Consider the following 14,405-nt stretch of genomic DNA (forward strand, 5'->3'; position numbering starts at 1 on the left):
AATAAAAAATAAAATTCACCAGTGAAAAATACAAGCAAAATTAAAAAACACACCTGTATCAAGATTCATAAGGCTCTATAGGCATATATATCAGTATATATCTTCATAGTATGATAATCACAGGAGTATATATATTAAAATTCTTAGACTCCGTAAAATACTCCGTTCTTTCCTCAGTAATATGTTGCAAAGTATTTGCAACATATTACTGAGGAAAGAACGGAGTATCGTTCTGAAAAGCGTCTAATAAGAGTTGCAACGTTATATATAGCAGAAAGACGCATTGTGCAAAATATATCACCAGTCCGCACTTCAGATCTGAGCACCCAGCCACATTGGAAGAGGCAATCAGACATGAAACATACCTCCTGAAGCTCCACAAATGTGAGAGACAAGATCTGTGTGGAATACTCTGGGGAGAACCTCCCGAATGAAGGATCTCTGAGCAGGAGAAGTTCCATATCCATCTACATGCTCCTCAGTAACTGCAGCCGCAGATCCTGCAAACACAGAGACTTGGGACTGGTGAGAGGTGGACTTTCACCGCTTTTATTCTATTTTAACTGTATTACCTCTGCATATACGAGAATAAGTGATATAATATATCTCAAATCAACTAACAGAGGAACAGTTCTATACTTACCATAAGCACAGTGACTACAAACCACTGCGACCTGCAAGGGCCCTGCAGAGTCTCATATGGACAAGATTGTACTGCTATAATCGTTTATGAAAAATAGTCGTTTATGAAATATACTACACAAAGATACCTTTTTTTTTTTTTTTTTTTTTTAATGAAACATCCTTCAAGCTTTGCTATGTTTTTTATATGTGTTTTACACTAAGAATTTTAATATATATACTCCTGTGATTATCATACTATGAAGATATATACTGATATATATGCCTATAGAGCCTTATGAATCTTGATACAGGTGTGTTTTTTAATTTTGCTTGTATTTTTCACTGGTGAATTTTATTTTTTATTTGTTTCATCTTATGAATATAAAAATTATTTATCTCTATACACAATTCTGACTTATTAGAATCACTTATTTATGATATAACCAGAAACGATATATATCTAAGACTATACATATTAACTTGGATAATTTAAGGGGAGTTACGCTAGAGAGCCTACTACCTCTATTACTCATATTTGCTGGTTCTTGGTGCCAAGTAGTGCACTCGCTGTACACCCGTCTTCCTAACAGTACTGTTAGGTTGAGTTCTTACACTAGAATATTTCATGTAGTAATAACTGGATGATAGAATGGCTGCCGCATCTCCTCACCTGTCTGCTATAGTAATGGCTGCCGCATCTCCTCTATTATTCCTCCTGGAAACGTTAGAATAAGGCCCGGCCTGCATGGAGTTTTCTGTGACAGGACCAGTAGCTGCTCTGTGTGACCCGGGCATAAATAGCATCTATGGCCCAGATTTATAACAGGGTGTAACATATAGACTGGTGTAACTTGGTTGCTGTGGGCAGGTTACATCAGCTTATATTTTACACCCTTCGATAAATCTCCCCCTGGGTTTTACTATGACTGATCCCCTGGATGTTACTATGACTGATCCCCTGGATGTTACTATGACTGATCCCCTGGATGTTACTATGACTGATCCCCTGGATGTTACTATGACTGATCCCCTGGATGTTACTATGACTGATCCCCTGGGTGATACTATGGCTGATCCCCTGGATGTTACTATGACTGATCCCCTGGGTGATACTATGGCTGATCCACTGGATGTTACTATGACTGATCCCCTGGATGTTACTATGACTGATCCACTGGATGTTACTGCAGTGTCCCGGAATAGCCATTTCTCATGCTCACACTTTCAGTATAAACAGTTCTGTTCCGGAAACCTATGGTCCACTGCAAACTGCGTGCATTGTGTCACCCCTGCAGTATTCAGGTCTGCCATGTCTGTCATTCATTGCATAGATATTCAAGTATCAGTGTCTAATGGTATTATGTCGCCACCTAGTGTTAAAGGATGGTATTTCTCATGTATATTCCTCTGCATATGCCTAGTGGTGTGATGATGCAATGGCTGGATGTCACGTGACTGTGCCCTGCTTCCATGGTAACACCAATGGTCATCGAGCTTTTGGCTGGGTTACCATGTGACTTCCTGTGCTACCTCAGTCTTGTCCTCCACCTTCAGGAGACAAGTTGTGTGTTTGTCCTCTCTCCCTGCTAAGAGAGAGGCCTGTATTGTGCTCTGCTGCTTCAGTCCACTGGCTGTGTTCCTGTCTCAAGTCTCAAGATCCTCATCTGGGTGTCGATTCTTCAGTCATTCTTCAGTTCCTCTCATCATCATCATCTTCTCAAATCATCAACAGCAAGTATTTCATTCAAGTCTCATTCCACCCAGCATCTCTACTTCAGTATCACTACAACTCCCATTATTCAGCACGCTACTCTCACAGCCTATTGCAGCATCACCCATTACTCTGCTTTATTCAACATTGCCTTATTCCCGGTTGCATCCGGAGAGACTGTTACTACTAGTTACCACCGTTACAATAAATACACAACTACCGTTGTTTCTGAACCTTGGCATTGGTGTGTTCATTGGTGCCCTGACTAAGGACAACGAAGAATCGCATGCCCAGTAATCCCGCATGGTCAGGAGCCCGGTTTCCAGCTGTAGCACCCTCGTGCCTACACAGTGACAATATTCTCCTACAGCTGCCCCGATTCCTGCACCCTCACAACATCTGTATACTGCGGAGTGGCCCCTAGGGGCCAGGGCATCGCATCTGGCGTCACGAGCAGGATTATCGTTTGCATTGTGTCCCCAAGTCTGTGCCGCAATCCCAAAGAGACTTTGTACCTGTCCCGGCGGCCCAGGAAGGGGTTAAGGCCGCATTCCCCAGGTTCCCGCGCGCGCGCGCACCGCTCAAGCTCCGCCCCCGGCCCTTCCGCCATTGTCTCTGTTGCCGGGGGGAAGAAGATCCCCGCTGCGCTTACCGGAAGTCGCCGGGCCCAGCTTCCGCCCGCTCCACCGCTGTATCCTGCAAGCCTGCTGCTCCTGCCGCGGTCATCTCAGCTCAACGCCAGTCGTCCAGACCGCTTGTGCAGCTCATCCAAGGATCCCGTCTGCCGCGCTGGGGCAGCCAGTTAAGTGAGAGTTCCCCAGCATGTCCAGCTCAGAGGATGACGCCGTCGGCGGGTCAAACAGTCCCCCCCCCCTCATCCACCGGCGCACCTGCTCCTCCAGCTGCCCCCCTTGCACCTGCTAGTGTCGCTGGGGTGCCGTTTTTCATTGGGCCCAATCACCTGCCCAGCTATAAGGGAGAGCCCCACACCTTGGCTGCTTTTAAAGAAAAGATTTCACGTACTCTAGAACTGGTTTCTCTCTCCCCTACTCAGCAGGTACAGCTCCTACTCGGACAACTAGAAGGCCCTGCTGCCGAGGAGGTTCGGTCATGGCCTGCTACAGAGAAAGCCGGGGTGCAGCAGATTCTTGATCGCCTCCGGAGGGAATTTGAGGTGCAGTCCCCCACAGAAGTTCGCCTCCAGTTCTATGATCGGCGCCAGAAACCAGGTGAGACCCTGAGAGACTATGCCCTTGCCCTCCAGTCTGCCTATCGGGCCCTACAACAGGTGGATGTCATTGACCCCTCTGCGGCAGAAAACATAATCACCGACCGCTTCATAGAGGGCATAGACTCTAGGCTCATTCAAAGCCAGTTGCGCATGTTGGCTGCGCAGAACCCTAGTATGTCCTTCCTGGATTTCAAAACCCTGGCTCTGAGGGTAATCAGAACTGACTCTCCCTGCCATAACTCTCCCCCATAAGAGAAACAGATTGCTGAACTCAGGGAGAACAGCCAAATGACAACACTGCCGGCTGCTAATGAAAGCGCTCAATGCAGTGAAGTCCTAGGTGCATTGCCCCCTGGGAAACATGAGTATGCAAAAGTATGCATTGCTCCCACCTAGCCAGAATCCTGCTCCACACTGATGAGGGGCAACACCCCGAAACAGCTGTCTGTGGATGGTTACCTAGCCTTGGTTTATCCCTTGTCATTACACTGACTTATAGGGCCACTTAATATGGTGGATTTGGTGGTTTCCTAACAGGAGCTGCCACTTGGCTGGGTCCTTCCCAGAGGGATATCTGGCTAGTCCTGTGTTTTGAGACTCTTCAATGAGGCTCCACGGACTCCTCTTTTGCATAACTCTCCCCCGACCTCGAGTCAGCCAGTACTGACAGGTGTGACCCCTGGGCCTGTCCCCACGCCTGCTATTTCACCTGTTCCTGCTGTTCAGGCCATGCAAGCTTCTCTCACCAGCCCCCTGGTTACTCCTGACCTCCTTATTCACGTAGTCAGCTCTCTATGTCAAGCCATTCAAGAGCTAAAGGGGACCTCATCCATCTCCTCCTCCCGCTCTACCTCCAGTCAGGACCTGTCCCTAGAGTCACCTCCCAGGCATCCACGCTCTGCCCCCTCCATGCCTCACAGGGCCACACCACGAGAGCGGCCCTACTGTGACTATTGTCGGCGGCATGGACGCTACCAATCCCAGTGCTTTCAATTAAACGGGCCACCCCCCGGGTCCGAGGGCCAACACCCGGGAGGTAGGATCACAGGCCCGCAGGAGTCACAATGGCTCTCAAAATTCCTATTGCAATGCCCGCATGTGACTCTATGGATAGACGGTGTGCCTCTCGAGGCCTTGGTGGACACTGGGTCCCAGGTTACCACCATCCCCAAACATGTTTTTGACGCACATTGGGACCGCAGGGTGTTGTGTCCAGTGGAGAAGGCCAGGTTAAAGCTGATTGCTAGTAATGGTCGGCCTATCTCACAACTAGGGTACTGGGAACCCACTATATGCATTGGTAACCGGAGGTTAGTCCAGCAGGGTGTTATAGTCACTGAGGCTCAAGGGGACAGTGGTGTTACAGTCTTGGGCATTAATGTCATTCGCCATGTATTCTCTGAATTAGTTGCTGCCCTGCATAACTCTCTGTCTCAAGCTTCTTCCCCCTACAGACAAGCCATCCATAAGACTATCAAAGCGCTCACCGCTCAGCAGAGGTTTGTCAATCACCGTGGGGAGATTTGCCGTGTCCGTACTAAAGATGCTCGCCCCATCACTATCCCAGCTAACAGCGAGACCCTTATCTGGTGCAGGGCTCGACCGGGCCTAGACAACGCCGACTACGAGGCTCTACTGGATTCCATTGAGATTGAGGGACAACCCCTTGTCATGGCTGCCCGAAGTCTAGTGACCGTCACCAATGGTCAGGTTCCGGTGCGGCTGGTCAACCTCAGTACATCTTCAGTCGACTTACCTAAATTTACTACGGTTGCCATGCTTCACCAACTCGACCCTGAGGACCTCATAAGTGAAGAGACTATTGCCCACCAGAGGTCGATTAGAACATCATCAGGAGAATCCCAACAGTCCCGCGCTCCTTGGTGGGATGCCCTCAACATTGGAGATGCCAACACCCCAATCGAGTATGTCCAGGGGGTACTCAAAGTTGCCAAGCGCCATCACGAGGCCTTCAGCAAGCATTCACTTGACTTTGGTAAAACTGGTCTGGTCCAGCATCGAATCAACACCAAAGATCATCCTCCTATCAAGGAGAAGCACCGGCCTATTCCGCCTGCCAGCTATCAGCAGGTGAAGAGACTGCTCCAAGAAATGAAGGACACCAATGTCATCCAGGAGAGCCAAAGTCCGTGGGCTGCCCCTATTGTTCTTGTTAAAAAGAAGGACGGCAACATCAGATTCTGTGTTGACTACCGGAAGCTGAACACCATTACTCACAAGGATGCCTATCCGCTGCCTCGTATAGAGGAATCTATTGCTGCTCTGGGTTTAGCTGCCTACTTCTCCACGTTGGATCTCACCAGTGGGTATTGGCAGGTGCCCATGGCTCCGGAAGACCGGGAGAAGACGGCATTCACTACCCCCATGGGACTCTATGTGTTCACCAGTATGCCGTTTGGGCTCTGCAATGCCCCTGCCACATTCCAGCGGTTAATGGAGAGGTGCCTCGGTCACGTCAACTTCCAAAGTGTATTGCTCTACCTGGACGACGTCATTGTCTACTCTCGCACTTATGAGGACCATATTCATCACTTAGCCGAAGTGTTTCAAGTTCTTATTGACCATGGCCTCAAGATTAAACCGTCGAAGTGCCATCTCCTCAAGCCGCAGGTGAACTATTTGGGCCATGTCGTCAGTGCCGCGGGGATACAACCTGACCCCGAGAAGATTTCGGCTGTGGAAAGCTGGGGCATTCCCAAGATGGTGAAGGAGGTGAGAAGCTTCCTTGGGTTTGCGGGCTATTACTGCCGCTTCATACCCCACTTCGCCCAGGTGGCTGAACCACTCAATGAACTACTCCGTGGCTGTCCCCGAGAGAACTATAATCGACGGCTACCCATAGAGTGGTCTGAACGTCAGGAGACGGCGTTCCAAACCCTGAAGGCCCTGTTGATCTCGCCTCCCATCCTGGCTTACCCTGACTATAGCCAGCCCTTCCGTCTCTACACAGACGCCAGCTTCCAAGGCCTCGGGGCTGTCCTGTCTCAAGTCCAAGGTAACCAAGAAAGAGTGATTGCCTATGCCAGCCGAAGTTTAAGAGGTGCTGAGAAGAATGACAGTAACTACAGCTCGTTCAAATTGGAGTTGCTTGCGCTGGTGTGGGCCGTCACGGAAAAGTTCAAAGATTACCTGGCGGCTACGCCATTCACTGTTTATATAGATAACAACCCGCTAGCTCACCTCAATACCGCGCGACTGGGCGCTCTGGAACAGCGTTGGGCCTCTAGGTTGGCCAATTTCAACTTCGAGATCAAGTATCGAAGCGGCAAGGCCAATGTGAATGCTGACCTGTCTCGATTGCCTAGAGGGGAGGAAGCCCCGGAGGATGACGACTGGGAAGATGTGGAGATGCCTCCTTTCTATCAGAGGTTCGCTACCCAGAGTACTACCACGGCGGTCAAAGTGGGCGAGGCGTCCCCTGACCCGGGGCCTTATCAAGATTTGTCCCGATGGCAAACCATCCAGAATGAGTCCAGAGTCTTGGGGGAAATCTACGACTACTTGTCTACTGGGAGAGTCCCCATGAGAATCAAGAGGCCCTATCCAGACGTTGAACTGAGGCGTCTCTGGAGGCAGAGGAATCGTCTCTTCCTCCATAAGGGCCTACTTCTGAGGAATTCATTGGACCCCGTCTCTGGAGAGCGATGCCATCAGATCTTGATTCCCCGGCGAGATGCCAAATTGGTGTTGGATGCCTACCACGACCGTTCCGGCCACTTCGGGGTCCATAAGACTGAGGCGACCATCCGTCAGCGGTTCTATTGGATCGGGATGCGGGCTGACATTGAGAACTGGTGTGCTGAATGCCCCGCCTGTAACATCTCCAAGGCGGGAGGAAGAGAGGCTAGAGCCCCCTTGCATTCCATTGTGTCCCACCGGCCAAATCAGCTCGTTGCCTTAGACCATGTGAGGTTGTCCCCAACGAGATGTGGATACACATATGCCCTGACCATGGTCGATCACTATTCCAAGTGGGTAGTCGTGGTACCCGTCCGAGACTTGACTGCAAGGACCACAGACATCACTTTCTACAAGGAGTATGTGAAACACTACGGCTGTCCTGAGTCTCTGCTCACAGACCGAGGCCCGGCTTTCGAATCTCAACTCTTCCATGAGCTGTGCACCTACCACGAGTGCAAAAAGCTTCGTACCACAGCCTATCACCCGCAAGGCAATGGTCTCTGTGAGAAAATCAACCAGGTTTTCATCAATATGCTCAGAACAGCTTCAGTGGCCAAGCGGGTGGAATGGCCTCACCTGTTGGATGAGCTGGTGGAGATCTACAACAACACCACCCATTGCTCTACGGGCTACTCCCCTTTCTATCTGATGTTTGGGCGCCAAGGTCAGCTTCCTCAAGACCGCGCGCTGGGAGTTCAAGTAACTGACACTGTCAACCCTCTGCCTGATACCGACTGGGTCCAGGAGCATCAGAGGAGGATTCAAGACGCCCGAGAGATTGTCGACCAGAAGATGGGAGAGGCCCACCAGCGTCAGGAAGATGCTTATAATCAAGGGGCGCATGCCACACCACTAAGAGTGGGGGACAGAGTCTGGCTAAAGAAGTATCACCGCACTCACAAGTTGGAAAGTTTATGGGAGCCTGAGCCCTATGTCATTTCTGCTATTCCCTATCCAGAGACTGATGTGTATGAGGTCAAGAAGCCAGGTCTGGCCCCTCAAACTGTACACCGGAATAGGATAAAGTGCTGTGTAAGAGAGGATCTACAAGGCCTCACAGCATTCTGTCCAGCACCTGTACAGGCACTTCCGCCAGTTCCAGAGGCTCCATCTAAACCGGTCTCTCTTGAAGATATGCTCCAAACTGAACCATTCCTCATGGCTGTTGGCTATCAGGGGATTCCGATGAGCACTCCAGTTGTCCTGCCTCCTGCGGCTCCGCCTCCTGCGGTCCCTTCTCCTCAACCAGCTGCTGTCAATGATCCCCAATCTGTTCCAGAGCAAGTTACTCATGAAGCCAACCTCATGCTGAGACGGTCTGAGCGCTCAACTCGGGGAACACTACCAATCCGCTACAGAGACCAAAGTCCTTGAACTGTTCCTGTTTTGTGCTGTTTCACCGTTTTGTTATGCAACGTTCAAGGTTCGTGCCTGGTCCTCCTGATCAAGTTCCCTGTACTAACCAGCTATGTGCTGATGGACACTCAGTGCCTAAACTGTTCTACAGTGCCTGTCCCAGAGCCTTTACATGGACGATGGTGTATATTGCCTAAAGAGACTCTACCACACAGAGACACTTATCCATTCCTTCCTAAAGAATTTTCCAGAGTATGTGATTGTCAGAGGTTTATTATTGCATTTCAGTATTGCACTTCAATAGTCAAAAGTCTATTTTCTACAAGTGTATTTTCTAAAGAGTGTATTTTTCAGAAGGATCTTCTATTTTCTCCATGCATAATCTCATTGTGTATTATTGTCATATCTACAGCTGGAAAGATTATGTGAGCCAGTTCTCCTCAGAACCTCGCAGTATTTGTTGTCTTTTGTATTTCCCTTCCTTTTTGTTTCCAGTATTTGTTCACCTCTGTCTTGTCTCAACATAGTAGTTGCTACACATAGTAATACTCCAACATTTACACTTGTCCATACACATTGCACCTTGGATGCCTTTTCGTGTGTTTGGCCTATTGAGTGCTTGTGCTGCATGCTTGCTTGTGTGTATGAGGGATCCCAAAACTGTATGCTTGCTTTTGTTATTTTATTCTTTCTCTTCCAGGTGTCCAAGACATTTCACAAACACGCCAAGGGAATACACAGGTCTTCACAATTCTCCTCCAGTAGGGTAACACTTTATACAGGAAACCTACTGTCAAACTGAGTGGAATATGGAGGGTCGCCCGCCAGCAGTTAAGTTGTCCTGACTTCCATGTCAGATGGTCCACGCACTAACTACCTGTAACCAGAGTACGTTAGGCACCCCTAGGTGAAGTCCTGCCACTAGGGTTTTCATTCTCTCTCTCTCTTGTCACCTGTGCCTTGAGCGTGGGAAACACACATCTACACATTCATTCACACTAACATTCCTTCCTCTTGTCCTGTTGTCCTGGTCCTCTATGTTCATTCGGCCACATCTACCTCAGCTTGTGGTTCGCCGAGGTCGGCTCATTTCTAGTAGGGAGGTATGCAGTGTCCCGGAATAGCCATTTCTCATGCTCACACTTTCAGTATAAACAGTTCTGTTCCGGAAACCTATGGTCCACTGCAAACTGCGTGTATTGTGTCACCCCTGCAGTATTCAGGTCTGCCATGTCTGTCATTCATTGCATAGATATTCAAGTATCAGTGTCTAATGGTATTATGTCGCCACCTAGTGTTCAAGGATGGTATTTCTCATGTATATTCCTCTGCATATGCCTAGTGGTGTGATGATGCAATGGCTGGATGTCACGTGACTGTGCCCTGCTTCCATGGTAACACCAATGGTCATTGAGCTTTTGGCTGGCTTACCATGTGACTTCCTGTCCTACCTCAGTCTATTCCCCACCATCAGAGGGAATAGGTTGTGTCTGTCCTCTCTCTCCCTGCTAAGGAGAGGGGCCTGTATTGTGCTCTGCTGCTTCAGTCCACTGGCTGTGTTCCTGTCTCAAGTCTCAAGATCCTCATCTGGGTGTCGATTCTTCAGTCATTCTTCAGTTCCTCTCATCATCATCATCTTCTCAAATCACCAACAGCAAGTATTTCATTCAAGTCTCATTCCACCCAGCATCTCTACTTCAGTATCACTACTACTCCCATCATTCAGCACGCTACTCTCACAGCCTATTGCAGCATCACCCATTACTCTGCTTTATCCAAGTTTGCCTTATTCCCGGTTGCATCCGGAGAGACTGTTACTACTAGTTACCACCGTTACAATAAATACACAACTACCGTTGTTTCTGAACCTTGGCATTGGTGTGTTCATTGGTGCCCTGACTAAGGACAACGAAGAATCGCATGCCCAGTAATCCCGCATGGTCAGGAGCCCGGTTTCCAGCTGTAGCACCCTCGTGCCTACACCGTGACAATATTCTCCTACAGCTGCCCCGATTCCTGCACCCTCACAACATCTGTATACTGCGGAGTGGCCCCTAGGGGCCAGGGCATCGCATTACTATGGCTGATCCCCTGGATGTTACTATGACTGATCCACTGGATGTTACTATGACTGATCCACTGGATGTTACTATGACTGATCCACTGGGTGTTACTATGACTGATCCACTGGATGTTACTATGATTGATCTTCTGGGTGTTACTATGACTGATCCCCTGGGCGATACTATGGCTGATGCTCTGGATGTTACTATGACTGATCCCCTGGGCGATAGTATGGCTGATGCTCTGGTTGTTACTATGACTGATCCTCTGGATGTTACTATGACTGATCCTCTGGTCAGTAAGATGTGTTTTTGCACAGTGTGATGCTGTCAGTGAGGATTGGTTAGTGTGTAGGGACAAGGGGGAAGATATCAGTCAGTTTATTCATAGATTTCCAGGAGGAATAACAGGGGGACAGCACAATACACGGCTCTAAGAAAGAATATCTCAGAGTTATTCCATCATTTTAGGATGAAGTAACATGGGCCTTTGCTTTCTCTGTATAGCAGATAGTGGAAATACTTTTACCTTGATTGTTAGGAATGAGCTGATAGGAGAGCGGACAGATCCTTTCTAATAGTCCTGGATTCTGCCTGTGATACGTCATGTGCTCTGTTCTATAGTCTGCGTCTGTGTAGACCATGTATCTGATCACTATAGGGTTACTGTATGGCAGTGCTATTGGTTATACTAACATATACCTGGTGAATGATTAGGTGTTTCAGTTTTTCATTTTAAGGGTAGGTTCACACTACGGAATCTGCGCGGATAAGTTCAGTGGGATCCCATAATTTGTACCCGCTCTCAGTGGTGCGCATCTCTGCCTATGCTATAGACACCATTCTGACATGTCAATTCTTTTGGCGAACGGTGGAATCAGCACGGCCATAGAATGGTGTCTATGGCACGGGCAGAGATGCGCAACGCTGTGAGCGGGTATAAGCGACGGAATCCGACTGAACTTATCCGTGCGGATTCAGTAGTGTGAACCCATCCAAAGGGTATATGCACACAGAGTAATTCTGTCAGAAAACTCCTTACGGAATCTGCCTCGTCAATTCCTTGGGCGGACAGCGGAATCCACCAGAGCATATATTGGAGTCTATGGAACGTGAGAGGGATGTGGGAGCGCGCGGGGATGAGCAGCGGATTATATGTATATATATATATATATATATATACACATACAGTACATACACACACACATTTATATATACATACATATACACACACACACATATATATATATATACACACACAAACACAGCAGGAAACGCTGCTCTAAGTGAACATAAAACATTAGAAATTAGAAACGTTTATTGTGACTTTAGTTATATTGATGTATACACAGCTCAGTATACAGGGGTATCTGGAGAGCAGACGACTCCTACCTTTCCTGTTCTGCGCATCCTCCTCCGGCCTCCTTCCTCACACGTCACAAGACACACCGGAGAGTCAGCACCATCTGATTTACACTGGCTATATCAGGAACCATCAGGAGTTACCACATATCCTAACATCAGAACCGTCCTGCTACCATTATATATAACCCGGTGCACTTATATACAGGAGCCAGATGGTGGAGGAGACTTTACATCATAAATCATGTGACTATACAGACACTAAACCATGTCCAATCCACACACTGCTACAGCCTGGGGCTAGGTTCACACTATGTATCTGTGCGGCTGTATTGCGGGCGGTAAATCATCGGCCGGATTTTTCCGGTTCATGCGTACGCTGGAAAGTATACGATATACGGCTGCACAGTGCACACTATGTATGAACCTACGGCCCTATCGTAAACGGACCCGTAAAAAATGAACAAGACCATTGTTTGCGGCTGGAAATGTGCAAATTCAAGGCCGTGGATTGGCAGGCGGTCCGTACGGAGTACTTCAAAAATAGCCGGCAATGATGCAGAATGCCGATGCCTCTAATAATTAATATATTAAATTAATAAAACACATTTTCGTTGTAATAAAATCAGTTTCGTTGTTCAATAATTTAATTCTAACGAATCCATCATTGTGCAATTAAATATACTGTTAAAATAAATATATATATAAATAAATGTATATTTATATATATATATTTATTTTTTGACAGTATATTTAATTGCACAATGATGGATCCGTTTAAATTAAATTATTGAACAACAAAACTGATTTTATTACAACGAAAATGTGTTTTATTAATTAAATATTAATTAGTACAGGAAACTCCATAAGCCGTTAATTCATATTGCCGGCAATAGAGCTTTCTGTACTAATCATCACTTTACTTTAATGAAAACATCAAATGTTTCTTCTAATTATGTTATGACAATAGCATTATTAGAAGAAACATTTAGAATTATATGTGCGCTCAGCTGATTGGCTGATCGGCTGAGCGCACATATATTGAGCCGGTCCGCAGTACAGTGACTTCATTGTGCTGCGGACCAGCGAAGAGGACACATCGGGGTGAGTATACAGATCTCCCCACCCCCTCCCCAGCACTGCACCCCTCCCAGTAAGGAAGGGGGGTCACTTAACCCCTTCCTTGCTGGGATGGGTGCAGTCTGACATCAGTCTGGCCCCCAGGGGGTTAAGGGGGATGCAATACATCCTCCCTTAACCCCTTGGGGGCCAGACTGTAAGCAGCGATCTGTAAAGATGCTGCATACTGTAAGAAGCACAACACCGCTCACAATGATGGGTGTTGAGCTCCTGTTTGTGTGTTTTTTGTGTGTTTCTCCCTTTTTGTTTTTCAGATATCGGTATCCTGTGGATTACGTCGGATTCCGTGGACTACGTCGATGTTTGTTGTTTGGTGTTTTTTTTTAATAAAATGGTCAATGAGGGGGGTGGGGGTGTTTTTATTTGAATTTAAAAAAAATGTCACTTGTGTGTTGTCTTTATTTCTTTACTTTATAGACTTAGTAGTGGAAGCCGTCTAATAGACGGAATCCATTACTAAGTTGGGGCCTAGTGTTAGCCGGTATAAAATGGCTAACACTAACCCCCTATTATTACCCCAGTACCCAATGCCACCAGGGGTACTGGGAAGAGCCGGGTGCCAGTGGTCCCGGAGCGTCAAAATTGGCGCTCCTGGACTGGGCGGCAGCAGGCTGGTAAGATTTAGGCTGGGGAGGGCCTAAACCAATGGCTCTTCCTACCCTGGTGTTACCAGGCTGCTGTCGTTTGGTTTTTAACCCGGCTGGTTATGAAAATAGGGGGGACCCTATGCGTTTTTTTAAATTATTTTAAAAAGGCAGAGGGAACCCAATGCTTACTTCATGCAGCCTGACTGGAGAGTGACAGCATTCCAATGTGCTGTATTACTGTGTAAACCAGAAAGTAAAGTCCCTCAGTTATATCACCCTGTCTATTCATTGTCTCCAAACACTGGAAACCAACCACCTCATTACTGTGACGACCGCCCGGGCCCTTAGGAGAGCCAGGACCGCTAAGGTAGGAGTAAAACACCGTGACACTATTGCCCCTGACAACACCACCGGCACCCTATCTGGCCCTAATAGAGCCTCCAGTCCACCGTGCGGACATTGCATTTGCATCACTTTCTAAAGATTTTATTAGTTTTTTTTTAGTTGAACCAGATTTCCAAGTAAATGACCGTATGTTTTCAGCCGCATGTCTATTTTTTCCCACGGCCGTAGTTTCAGCCGCACATTTCCAGCCGCATAAAAAATACAGCCGCACACATACATAGTGT

General features: G+C 47.7%; 1 protein-coding gene across 2 annotated transcripts in view; it reads right to left on the reverse strand.

Annotated features, from left to right (window-relative positions):
• LOC138766669 (class I histocompatibility antigen, F10 alpha chain-like) overlaps positions 1-14,405 on the reverse strand; it is an 84,780-nt gene that overhangs the window by 26,794 nt on the left and 43,581 nt on the right. The gene's annotated exons all lie outside the window — the stretch shown is intronic.

This window comes from Dendropsophus ebraccatus, chromosome 10 (assembly GCF_027789765.1).
Source record: "Dendropsophus ebraccatus isolate aDenEbr1 chromosome 10, aDenEbr1.pat, whole genome shotgun sequence".
In the NCBI taxonomy this organism is placed as follows: Eukaryota; Metazoa; Chordata; class Amphibia; order Anura; family Hylidae; genus Dendropsophus; species Dendropsophus ebraccatus.